This window comes from Tachypleus tridentatus, chromosome 8, assembly GCF_004210375.1.
Source record: "Tachypleus tridentatus isolate NWPU-2018 chromosome 8, ASM421037v1, whole genome shotgun sequence".
In the NCBI taxonomy this organism is placed as follows: domain Eukaryota; kingdom Metazoa; phylum Arthropoda; class Merostomata; order Xiphosura; family Limulidae; genus Tachypleus; species Tachypleus tridentatus.
In genome coordinates, this window is record NC_134832.1 from 35922849 (window position 1) to 35937167 (window position 14319).

Below are 14319 nucleotides of genomic sequence, written 5' to 3' on the forward strand. Positions count from 1 at the left end.
AATACAAAATTCAAAGAAGAGGTAGAGATAGACCTTCTTTTAAATTTGTGCTTTCTTCCAAATATTAAAGTAAATAGTTCATATATACGATGCACCTGAAATTGTATTGTTTGCTTGTTCGTCAAGAATTAAGCACAAAGCAACATAATGGGTTATCTGTGCTTTGCCCACCACGGGTATCGAAAACTAATTTCTAACGTTTTAAGTCCGCAGAACTACCGCTGTGCTACTGGGAGGGCCTGTGAGTGTATCCAACTTAAGATGTCTGATTTATTTATATAAATATCAAATTGCGAAAGTTGAAGCTCTAAGACTGGTCAAGACCATTTTAATAAATAATAGTGAAAAGTAAGGGAAAGTCCAAGGTCATAGTCATCCTACACATGTTTCGGAGTTGCAACAATGGGACCATTTTAACTGAAAGTCAATCTCATTAATTAATAACTCGCGTAAGCGATGGCTGCTATTCGCTGATCGTCCTTCCTGTGGACATCATTTTAAAAATTAGGAATTACTATGCTTGAACCTTATAGATCTTTGCTTTATAAGATACCGTTCGTGTTGAAAATATAAATAATTAATGAGGCGATTACTCTCATTCTGTATTATAAAATCGGGTTCCACATCAGTCTTCAGAATATAGTAAAAAATAATACAGATTTATGCTTTGAAATTATCACTATACCACCTATGAAATAGGAATTTTAAAGATAAATTGTACTATTTTTTTTCCTAATTTGACAGTTTCACTTTTTTAACCTTTTTTGTTTTGTTTTAAGACTATTACAACGATTTCACGTTTTTTAAAACAGTGCATATTGGTGCAGCAAGCTAATAACTCTTTACGTTTAAGCGACGAGAGATATTATCAGACATATAACCCCTACTTTTAATAAATAACAACTGACTGTGTGCATGCCGGAAATGAAGTCCCATTTGAATTGTATAATAACATTAAGAGTCATTATCTTATTTTACACCACCTTAAAACATTTTACTTTTCATATAGCTCTAGATGAATTTGCGTTTGCAAACTTAAAAAAAAAAAACATAAAAAACATTCAACCGTACTTAATATATTTTGACACAAATGACACAGTTTACACAATAGCTTCAAAATAACTCCAAAAATCAGTATTTCAGTTTCAGTAAGATGTAAGAGCAAACTGGCTAAACGTGAACTCAACTGTATCTGCTCTTTGTCAACCTTCAACTTTTTTATTATTTTTTTTATTATAGATGTACTACGAGTAAAACAAGTAAGAGAATATGATAGATGTACTACAGGTAAAATAAGTAAAAGAATATTATAGATGTATTACAGGTAAAATAAGTAAAAGAATATTATAGATGTATTAAAGGTAAAACAAATAAGGATGAGTTTATCTTGAATTCTGTTCGTAATCCAGAAAATATGACATCTTTCATATTTTTCTTTTAATTAAGGCCCAAAAGTTACATTAATTGAGACTTAAAATCTCACTATATCGAAACTTTTTAAAGTTTTGATATTTCACTGCTATAGCGTTAAATGCATTTTAAGAATGACCCAAGAAAGAAGAACATTTACAAAACCAAATTTCACATTTTAAGAATTTATTTTTCTAATCGTTTTACCATGATACATCTCAAAGAGGAACTCCGGAACAGAATAAAAAAATAAAAAATAAATTTTACCCCTCTGTATATCGATATCGAATGCTATTTTGAAGTTCATCTTACTAATCACCAGATTGTTTTACATGCCCAACAGGAAACCCAACTAAAAAGGGGGTTGAACTGGCAGTAACAAGTTCATTTCAACAGCAAAAGTAAAGGGATGAAAGAACTGTTACATTAGAAATATATGTTACTGCAACGACATCATATCTAGACGTTTTTATCTTCTGTTTCGGAGAAACTACAGCAAAAACATCATGAAAGTGGCTCTAACTGTTTTCCAGGAAAGGCTAATTGAATGTTATAATATACAGACAAGCTATAGTAACGCCTATTATCTTCTTACTCTACTAGTTATTCTTTATTAGTGTTGCTTTAACCAACGTAAATATAAACAAAACACTTCTAAACTGGATAGACTAAGCTACAACAATCCACCAGCAATTGATAAAACGTGCCATCAACATCATTTGAGAACTGTACCGTACAAAAGATATATGAAACAGAAATGGAACGTCCTTTCAACGCTGCACACTTTAGTTTAAATACCTCCGATTTGTTTTTTTCATGCAAAGAGATTCATATTTCTTGTTCCTTACATAAACACGTGTTTGGGAAAAAGCTAGGATTGAAAAATGTAAACTTACAGGCAGTGAGTTGTTCTACTCCGCCCACAGAGGATTTGCTAGCTTCGTAAGCACTACTGTCTGTATATTTGGATATCAATGTGTTATTACATTTAGAAAAATACCATCGATACGCATTTGAAACAACCAAATAATGCGCCAAAACAATCCCAATAACTTCCATTATAAAGTGTTTTAATATTAAAGAACACAGAATAAGTCAAGAGTTATGATTAAATTAAAGTATCACAAATAATGATAATGGTGGAACGTAAAGTGATCTATTAGATTTAGTAAAAAGGAACATTTACTGTGAAAGAAAAAGTTACCTTAAGTATTTATTCTCCATAAAGTTAAAAACTCAAAGGATTACTTAAACTCGACACCTAAAGGCTTGACGGTGAAGAAATCATATGAGCAAAAATACTTTTAAGCTAAACAGGCTGCAATAAAATGTGGCCTACAAGGGATGCATGGTTCTCGTCCCGTTACCGCAAAATTTTGCTCCGTACATTGGAGTCACGGGTGCGCTATAAGAATGACATTATAGTTTCATTATTCGGTCAGACAAGAACATCCCAAGAGTTGGTAGCGGGTGCAGTTGACTAACTGACTTCCCTCTACTCTATCAATTCAGAATTAAGAACGACTTTGTGTAAGCAGTCTTCCGTGTAACCTTAAAACAAATAAAACCAATAAGAAGAGAAATACCTTAGTTAACCTTAAATTTGGTAGACGCTACCTGAATATTTCATCACCTGTATTCGAATCATGCGGATGTAAACTGAAAGTAAATTTTTAACCACGCTATGGTTATATTTGTTTGTTTTAATGAAGACTACACAATATAATGTCTTCACTTTGTCTACCACGTAGAATACAACCCTGTATTTTAGCGTTGTAGTTCCGTGAACTTACCTCTAACCCAATAGGTATCAGTTTACACTCAAAATGTGGAAAAAAGCAGGATATATGCAATGCAATTTCTTGATGTAAAACGCTCACGGTAACAAGGTTAGAGTTTGACTGAACTCTTTATATATCACCCTGTTTCTAGATCTCATAGCAGTGACATAGAACAAAAATTTCTTTAGATTATTTTTATGACATAACTCAAGAACTACGACACTCTTCCATGTTTATTTTACGGACATCAAAACATGTAAGGTAGATCACAAAGGTGATATACCTTTAACATTCCTGGATTCCTTTCTTAAAGAGTGCGCTTTCATTTATCAAATGGAAAATCCAGTCTTACTTATATAAATGCCCCCCGCTAGTACAGCGTTGCATTACCCATACGACGAACAAGTGCCCTGTAAATCATGTATCATTACTGCTATATTATAATCTCTGAAACATTTATCTTATATGCGAAGGTCTGAAATCCAACAGAATTAAAACAAGGTTTAGAAAAAAGTATAAAACTTATCTATACGTTTTGCTACGATCATGTGAACCGGATATATCTTTTTAAACGTTTGTAACAGCGAATGTCCCTTTTACAAAGCTTGTTTTAGTTATTCGTAAACCTTTCATAGTTTAAAGTACGAGGTATCTATTTCATTCATTAAAATTGAATTGCCTTTACTTTACTGAAAATCAATCATTACAGATGTTGTACCTAGGCAGAGCGATCTAGTAATAACTGCTGCTAAACAAATTGTAACGTAACAGTATTAATTGTAGTATGATATCACTTTCTTTTATCTGCTTTTAACAGTATCTGATTTACCCCGGTAGATAGCGATTGACAAAATTATACTTATAGCACAAAACCTCGACATTTAATAAGAATACGTTTCCTACACCAGTTTCAAGTGAATTGTTTGCAATTAAAAGGATTCTAGGCGTCTAATGATCTCTTAATATATTGACTAGCATATATGATAACTGGACAGAATTTCCAACAGTATCAGTTCAAATACCTTGTTTACTTAAAATGATTCTAGGCGTTTAATAATCTTTAAATGCGTTGACTAGTGTATATAATAACTGGACAACATTTCCAATGAACATATTTGGCTTTATATTTGGACATGAACTATAAAGTAATAGACTCTGTTGAACAAGACTAAAATAAACAGATAACTGTTGGTTCTGTTTGGGAATACCCTTAGAAACCCAACCTTTTTTCTAGCCGTTAGTATTACGAGAAGTGAAAAACTTCGAACGTGTTTGGAGATTTCCCCTAGTATCTTAACTAAACGAGATTTCCAAGTCTACACACACAATTTCGTGAAAACGTAGCAGCAAAAGTATGTCAAACAACCTCCTTTTTGTCACGTGTAACTGGATTAACTACAAATACAAACAACCGAAATGGAACTCAGGGATTTGTTATAGTATATCACTTTCAAGTTTGTGTTTTGAAATCCTTTTCTAATTCTATGGAAATCAGTTGCTTCAGGTACTCACTAATACTTTTAACAAGTCCATAGGTTAATTCTAAAACGTTTTGTAACAAAAACTATCAATTATATATTCCAGACTATATATATGTATATATATAGTTTTGGTTTTGTCGCTTAAAAAAATCAGTTTTCTTTCGCAACATTTGATCCACTTAATATGGCAACCCCCATTTTCTTACAAAGCTGAATTTGCTAAGGCTCATCTGAGTTTAATTACTTGAACGAGGATATCTGGAGGCGAAAGAATTAGATGTAACCTAATTCAACTATACTTTCAGTAACTCGATGATTAAATGATTTGTTTGTTTGCTTTGGAATTAGGCAGAACGCTACACAATAGGTTATCTGTGCTCTGCCCACCAGGGGTTAGCTAAGCCCAGTTTATAGCGGTGTGAGCCATGCCGCTATGCCACTGGGAGGCAATTACGTGAAATATGGATCTTAAAACTAGTTGTTTGATTTTAATTAAACAGAAAAATAGATCCTGTAAAACATAAAAAATAATATATATATATATGTGTGTGTCTGTATATATACACAGAAGCACTGTAACAAATACAACACGCAAGTAGGAATATATCGAGATAAGAAAGGATACCTTCTGCTAAATAGAAATATTAGATCAAAACATTAAAAATTATTAGTGATTTAATTAATTAATTAACTAATTTTAGTTTCAAAACACCAAGTAGTTGAACTTTATCGTCAAATTCAAAGTCTCTCTCTTCATCTAGTTGTGTACAGAAAGGTTTAAAATAACACAACTATCTATCTAATGCCTCTTACTGCACTGGGTGCTATCATGGCTGTCAATGAAACAATGTAGTAATTATTTCTAACATATAGTTACGAAATAATGAATAATACAGTCACAAAACTACTTTACACGTTGTCTTTCTTACACCACGGATTCAAAGTTCACTCGCTTCTTTAATTCCTAATGTCGTTAGAAAAACATTTCTATGTGAGATCTTTAATATTTTTAGTAAATCTAGATTTTCAAGATTCAAGTTTTATTGATGTGTCATTCTTTACTTGTGGGAATAAATTGAATAATATTCTTTATCTTTACTATATATAGATGAAAGAGACTGTATGAAGTGTAAACGATACTCATGTTGGCCGAAATACAGTATAATTGATGTATTTATACTTATGTGACCGATACTTTTTAGGATGGAATATCCACAGAAAAACACCTAGTTGTCCTATAAATGTATTTGGTATTACACGTTATGCAAACTAGCCAGTCAAAATCTCCATGTATCACTAATAATAAATTTTATTCGCTTTTTCTTTCTGTATTTACATAGTTACCTTCACACGTGCGACTATACTATATTTATATCTAATAGTTATCTGTGTAGTTATCCACCAGTTAATCCCCCGCTGGGACAGCAGGAAGTCTACGTATTTACAACGCTAAAATCAGGGGTTAGATTCCTTTCGATGGACACAGCAGATAGCTCAATGTGGCGTTGATATAGAAAAAAACACAAACATTCCACCAGAAATGGGTGCAAAAAGCTGAAACAATACCTGCATTACGAGTAAGAAACCATAAATTTTAAAATTTAACTAAAAATGCTAGAATATAAAAATAACATACAAGTAAAATGTAAATAAACCTTTACATATAAACTGAAAATTAAGCTAAAGTTTGATATACAACTTTGTAATTTGAATGTTAATGTTTATCTTATATAGCGTGCGGGTGAAGGATATGGAATTTTAAATAAACAAAATACAGAAATTGACAAACATTCCACATTAAAAAACACTTTATTCCAAAAGTGCAGACGCGTAAATTTACACAATCAGTAAGGTAACTACTTTTACTCAGCGGTACATAATTATGAAATATAAAGATTGACACAGTGTTACAGTTAGTGATATATATATTATAATTTTTGTTCATCTAGTAAAGATATTAAACTTAACTTCATAAAGTTTGAACAATGCAATGGAAGGTGCGACATAGTCAGCGACCATTCACATACGTTGAATACATTTTAGTGAAATTAAATAATTACATTCAAATGAAGCTATATGAATAAACAAAATCATGAGGAAGGACTGTGTTAAAAACAGCAAATTCCAGCCTCTGATTTGCACACACACAAAAACTATAGGCCTTTAACATGTACACCCCCCACTCCCAAGTGGAACTGTAACGTTTGAGAATATGTTCAGATAAACTGTAACTGCAATTATCTTCCACACATATAATTACAAAATACATACACAAGTGCATTTAAAATTCACATTTTAAACGAATAGACACACACACTACTCACACACACATATATAATTTCTAATATTTGGTCTTTCTATAACTGAAGTTTCTTATTGTTGCACACATCAAAAAAAGCGCGAAATTTCTAACAAAACATGTATAGAGCATCATAAGCAAAACGATACGGCGACACAACTCTTGAATCATTTAGCTAAATAAGTCCAAGAATATAACACGAATCCTTAACCTCACCCGGGCACAGCTGCCCCACCTTATCTTCCAAAAGCTTGTTTTCGTAAGTGCAGAACAGGGGCGTTACCATAGTTGCTCTATGTTAGCTACATTCAGTAATATAATATGACTATATAACCTACTGTAGGAAAATTGCGTGCTTAGTACTTTTAACACGGTTGCCATTTAACTTTGATGAATGCAGACAAAATAAACCTCTAAATACAAGTTTAACTTTCCTCTGGTGTTGTTATTGTTGATCCCCAGCAGAAAGGAGAGGGACAATTCCAAAGTTGCTTCCTTAAGATAGGAAAATGTAACAATAGAACTACTTAAGAAAACCACAAAGGTTTCTTAAGCAAGTATTTCTCACCCCACAGTCTTTCATATCTTTTAAACACGTTCCATATTCTAAGTCTTATAACTTATATTTAAATATGAAATGCTTTAAGAACAAGCATTTTGTTAAATTATTTTTATACGACTCTGAACGCGCCTACACATTAGTACTACAATTAACAATCACAAAGAAACCCTAAGCAGTTGCCATAGCAACGTCTAACCAACGGTAGTTGTCGGGCGTGTGCGTCCACGTTGATTATTTAATAGTTTTGCAACATGGCAGTCGGTGACAGGTGAGGTGCATACTGATGCATTTGGGTGTGCGTGAGTGTACCACTCACTTTATTCTGCGCCATTTTAAAGATCAAGTTGAGCGTTATTAGAGAACGCTAGCAGAGATTGACATTGTATAGCTGTACAGTTCCCACAATCTGTCACCTGTAGAGGTGCTATACTATTTAAACGTTTCCATTAACGAGTTATGACTCACTAAGGCATAGCTACAGCCTTTAAAGAAGGCACAGTGCAGGTGCAACTTTTCCTAGCAAGTTGCGTAACTTGCATCATATCAATGAAACAAGATACATCCAGAATGAATAAAAAACTTATATAATCTGCCAAAGGCGTTAGCTAAAGATTTCTATATGAGATCATTAATTTGCTTGGTAAATAAAAATGTTCAAAATCCAGCTTTACATGTGAGAAGTTCATTTTATTAGGCGAGATGACAGTTGATGATTACTGACGACAGTTTGTAAGCAGTGCGTATCCAAGGGTTTTCTCCGCTATCTAGGCCCCTGACTTCTTCTTGTGTTGTTTTTTTTTTTTTTTAATATTATAACAGTATACAATATATGATTCTCAACTTTTACCTTCTCATTCGTCTCAAGGTTTATCTATTCAGAACCGAATTTCGATTAAACAGCAATTTTAAAAACATTATTTAATTTGAAAAACTGAAGTGGATGAATTGTTTTCCACTTTCTGGTAACATGAAACCTCTACTTGGACATGCCTCATTAGAGTTTGCATGCACCAAATTCAGACAGACTTGACCATCTTAATTTGGATTCACCCTTCCTGAATACGCTACTCTGAAAGCAAAAATCAAAACACAATCATAACAGGTGCAAGTTGAGATGATATAATTAATATTGCAAAAGAAATCTATTTTTACCAGCAATACAGTATGTGCCCATAAAACACATTTTGAGAATAATTTACGTAAAAGCGGATGATTGTTGAGCTTACATTGCCCGAGAGTTAAAGTATTCTTGTTACATGAATTGCCACTTAGAATACTGTTCCATAAACATGAGCATTCGGTACCGTTTGCAAACACCTGACACCTTGATACTGTTGTCATACGCACAGAGATACTCAATAGTGTTTTCATACTTCTGGGTACTCTAAAGAGTCTTGATATATATGTGGATGCCAAAAATACTCTATTAAGACACCAAACACTGTTGTCATATGCCTGCACACTATACTATTTTCAACACTTAGACTCTAAATACTGTTGTAAGATACCTGGACACACTAATATTAAATATTTCCTGATATTACGACACTAAAAACCTTTTGAAAAATTTCTCTGACTCTTCGAACGTTGTTTTCACACATACCTGGTCATTCAATACTTTTGTCATGTATCTTGGAACTTCTAACATCAATGTCACATACCTGGAAATTTTTAATATCAATATCATATAAATGGATGCTGTAAATTATCTTATCACGTTAAATCTTAATATCTTTGTTATATATATATATTTATCTATGTGTGATACATGCATACATAATTTTGTCACATATCTTGACAACTTGATTTATTCTTGTGTGGTTGTTATCAATCTTCTATTATATACCTTGAGAGAAAGACAATGTTACTTTAAAACATTCAAGATTGTTGCCATATCACATACTCACAATATTACTGTCGAACACTTTATCATACAAAATTTGGACGTCACACACCTTGAAAGTATAAAAGAATTACTCTATATTTGACCTTTATCTTAATTTTATTATAGACTTTGACTGTTGTCGCATACCTTTCAAATTAACGTTGCTTGTCAATTTTAATAGCTGTCCGATATAAATCGGTATCTTAGATATTCATAGGTATTTAAATTAGTTTGACAACATTACATCTCAAGTCATCGAGTTGTTTACACATTATTTACAATGTACAGGGCCCACCTAGTGCATCATACTGTTTAGCAGAATATGCTTAAAAAGCCAATGCTAATGTTTATATTGTCCTGGCACACCACGACAATTGAGCTATCATTGTCATAATCTCGGTCACTCGAAATTTTGATGTCATGTGGTACTCGATTGTACAATATTATGCTATGAGTTTGAAAGTTTCCAGATTGTTGTTAGATATATTTGGCAATATAAGTTTTCACAGTCATATACGGAATAGGCACATATTGCCGCCATGCACTTTACAACCAGTGTTTGTACACACACCTTGTTAGTTTAACACCGCCAAACAATATTTCTGTATCAACATTTTTCATTTACTTTATGTTTCTACGCTTATAGTGAAACTGAATATTTTGACATATGCTTCATTGGGTTAATAGCCCCCCCCAAAAAAAAAATTGTATTCTTGTATAGAAATATCTCATAAGTAACAAAATTTCTAAAGGATGATATGAACTTCATGTCATAAAACCTAAGTTCGTACACATTAACATTTAGTGCGAAAACGTGAAAAATGCTCATACTACAATTTCCAGATGATAATTACGTCCACTGGCTACATATCATCTGATTCAAATTTTCATAGTCCTGTTCTAGATGTTCTATTCATGTAATTAATTAAAGAACAAGAGTGGTGACCTAACAAAAAACTTGTCACAATTTTCATGCGATAACTTTAAACAACGAGTGTGAAAATAACAAGAGGAAATTCTCAACGGCCGTCGCACTTGAAATTATTTTAGGCAAGGTTAGAGTAAATTGACCTACGACACATTTTTTTTTTTTCTGTTTTATTAGCTATATTTTTGTGCGCCATCGACACCATGCGTGAGACAGGCTTATACGCGATTCAATTGTATTAATTATCAGGATCTCTACAAGCCTACCTTCAATTTGAAATTCCTTTAGGCAGAATTAAAGTATATTAACCAATGAGACCCTGGGCGTAGTCAAATACATCAATCGAAAGGGTTTGACCTCCTGAGCCCAAAAGGGAAATTAGATCTCCAATCAGTCAAGAGGTAACTATAAACTAAAAGTTTATAGTTGAAACAAATCAAAAACTCAGAACCATTCTATGAGTTACTGTGCTGCGACTAAAATAAAGCACGTGATTATTTGTGAAGTTTATAAGGGAAGTGGGAGAATCACTATTATAAAAACACTGTATAAGAAAGACTGTCCCGTTGAATCGTTACTTTTTTCGAATATAGGAAGCATACAAAAGATATATAACAAAAAAGTCGTTTTCATTACAGACACTTTTTTGCAATTAGGATAATCACTTAATACGAACAAAGACCATATAGTTGATCAAGCACAAAATTAATTCCAAATTATTTTCGGATATGTCTCCAAAGATACTAAAGCTAAACATGAAAACGCATAGCGATAGATTTTGTTGTAACCCTGGCCGTTGACATAACGACATTTTGTGCGATGATCTTGGTTTTTACGAATATAATGAGATCCGTTGAAAGATGCTGTGGTTCTAGTTGGAATTACGACAGCTGATGACTATTTTACTGACCATGGCTATTTCAAGTATTGACAGCTTTTTGGTGTTGCGCTGACTGTTGACATAACGAAGCTTTTCGTGACCTTGGCAACTTACATAACAATAGCTAATTTTCACCGTTATTATATTGACCAATACCATTTAGCGGCACGTTGTAATAAAAATAATAGCTGTTGACATAATAAGATCTCTACGAAAACTGACACAACATGGATTGAGAAACGTCTGCAGTTCTCTCTGTGGTACGCGTGTTAACAACATATAGTCATGCTTCTAACCCACAACAGACGGGAAATGAATGTTATCCTAAATGTTGCGATGTGCCAACGTTCATTACCACAGGCTGTTGCTACCCATAAAGAAATGTCTTCATATACTACAAGTTCACAGCTTAACCTACTCAAAAAGCAAGAGTTTTTGCCTTGCCACATCCAAAATCACAGATAACTATTAAGGTTTTGTTTTTTGACATACAGACAACTTGTCTGACTTTTGGCAATTGATATTTTAACTTTTGTTGAGAGTAGTAAAACTTTTACTATATACATAAAGTCTAATTTATAAACATTATATTTTGCAGGTATGTCGTAATAACTGTATGAGAAAACAAATATTCCAATCCACTAAGATATTAATTGGGAGGGTAACATTAGCCAACAAGTCTGCTGAGATAAATCATGATTATTATCAGTGATTTATTCTCAGTTTATTACAAGATTAGTTAGAAGTAAACAGAGTAACTTATTCTCAACGAACTGACTAATCATAAGCGTCAATACTACTTTTCATAAGTGTAAACACGAATTTTTAGTACTATCTAAACAGCCAAAGCTAAGTAATTGGAAATGTCTTCAGATACAGCTGGTTATCTAAATGAAGTTTCATGGAGAATGTTTAAGCTACTTATGTATGCGCTTTGGTTTGATTTGTTTGAAATTAAGCACAAAGTTATTGGGCAGTATGTGCTCCGCCCACTACGGGTGTCGAGACCCGGTTTTTACCGTTGTAAGTACGCAGACATACCGCTGTGCCATTGAGGAGTGCATATGTGTTTATCGGGTCTCAGAGTCAGAACAAGTGTTTCTCTATACTCGGTAAAGTTTATGACGTCACATATTTGTAAGCCACACAATTGAGAAGCTTATTAGGTAATGTCCACTTGTGATTAATATGTTTCCTCTCTCAACTACTGGATTTTCACATACTTTCTCAGCGTGTACTTCACGAGCTTGCAATTATTGTACAATAATTTGTTACAAGATTCCACTAGTATTGCTGTAAAAATTACACTTTCACAAAACAAAAAATGTTGCAAAGAATGACTTTAAACACGCATCGCTTTAACCAACTTGAAGAATTTCACTTTAGTCAAAAAATTCTTATTCCAATCCTGCTATATCATATACATATCTGCAAACAAATCGCATTAAATTTCCTCACACTCGGGGATTTCCATTCAAGCTCTTGTTGCTAGTGCCAAACATCACAAATAAAGCTTAGATTACAATATAATTCAACAGTTTTAAAATACAAGAAAAACAAAAAAGCAAACAATTTTCATTTTTCAGCGTCTTACATATACTTATGAAAATTTTAGTAGAACGACATATATTGACACTTATTACTCATCTGGTGCAGAAATGGACAAGATTTTATTGAAGTCTTGTAGAAATAAGTGGACGTACACGCCCTATAATTCGTTTATTTACGTGGTAATTTATTTTATAATCTAATTTTTCGAATTATGAACGTGTTAATTTATATTCTTTGTAAGTAGGTGAATTTAGAATTAATTAGATGTAACAAACAAATAAAATCCTAGAATTCCAAAAGAAAGAGGCACATAGAAGATACGTATTAAGCGTTTTAGTATATAGTATTTTACATATTATTTAGATCGATACAGCTTTTATAAGACTGTTTTTCACTTTATTTGTGGGAGAGAACAGAATAATTTGCAAGAATTAGTTATGAGCAAAGATAATAAATAAATATACATACTTTTTCTTCCTAATTTTAAAATATGCTGTCACTGCTGTAGTTAATAGACACGTTTAAAACCAACGACGGGATACGTCCTGCTTATATAGGATGATGAGAAGCTTTAAAGTAGTTGGCTGATTCTCATCTTCACCACTATATTGAGCCCTATGGGAACTATCTTAAAGATTATAAAACACCGCTAAAGCCCTGATAATGAGTTTTCATGTCAAAGATGTCGAGAATTAAACAGATTCATAAAGGAGATAACAGTAGCGATTGTCCTTAATTACATTGAACATAACTAATTAACGCGTTGTGGGTTAATTAGCGGTAATTGGTAAGCACTCGAGGAGAAGCTCCCACTATGTTACACCATTATAATTCAATAAAACTGCGGGTTCAAGACAAGCCACTACGGGTACGCTCTTTTAAGTGGCGACGATGTAATAATACGGAGAGTAGAATGGGAAAAGACTGACTCATTGTAGTTTATTCGATAAGCAGTTTCGTGTTGTTCAAAAATCCCCACAACTACACACACACTCTCTATTTTCGATAGAGAATAAAAATTTATAGAAATAATGTTTGCAAATACTTTTATCACGATAAGATATATTTACATTTTAACAGATTCTTCTCTGCAGCTATTGCTGCGTTACAGTTAAACTAATAAATTAAACATATATTACATACTATCTTCTTTGTATCTGACGCTGAGTTACATAATTTATAAATATATATATATATATATTACGATTCTTACAATTCAGCTTATTGATATTAATACATTTTTTGTAATTAGTAATGATTTTATTTTTATTTATCACATTGTCTTATAGTGCATCTCTACACATAGGAACAACATTTAACTCACCTAACAGTTAACCAGTAGTTAATAAGCACTCAAGACCCAGTTGGCATGGTATAAATCACATTTTGTTTTTTATCTGATGCATCAACTTTCTTAGATCAACAATTCTGTATATTTCAAGAGATTTGATACATATATATATATTTGTAATATATATATATTAACTTACAAATATAAACTTTATTCTTCATCGCCCTTCTTTTACAAGAAACACAAAACAC

At 32.6% G+C, this 14319-nt stretch overlaps 1 protein-coding gene and 1 long non-coding RNA gene across 2 annotated transcripts in view; both read right to left on the bottom strand.

Moving 5' to 3' along the window:
* Positions 1-14319, bottom strand: part of LOC143222171 (forkhead box protein P1-like) — a 201731-nt gene that overhangs the window by 182638 nt on the left and 4774 nt on the right. The gene's annotated exons all lie outside the window — the stretch shown is intronic.
* LOC143222176 (uncharacterized) lies at positions 5884-13831 on the bottom strand. The gene is made up of 3 exons (XR_013012054.1): positions 13246-13831; positions 9137-9194; positions 5884-6238 (listed from the first exon to the last, which is right to left on the bottom strand). It is a non-coding gene; the product is annotated as an uncharacterized LOC143222176 (long non-coding RNA).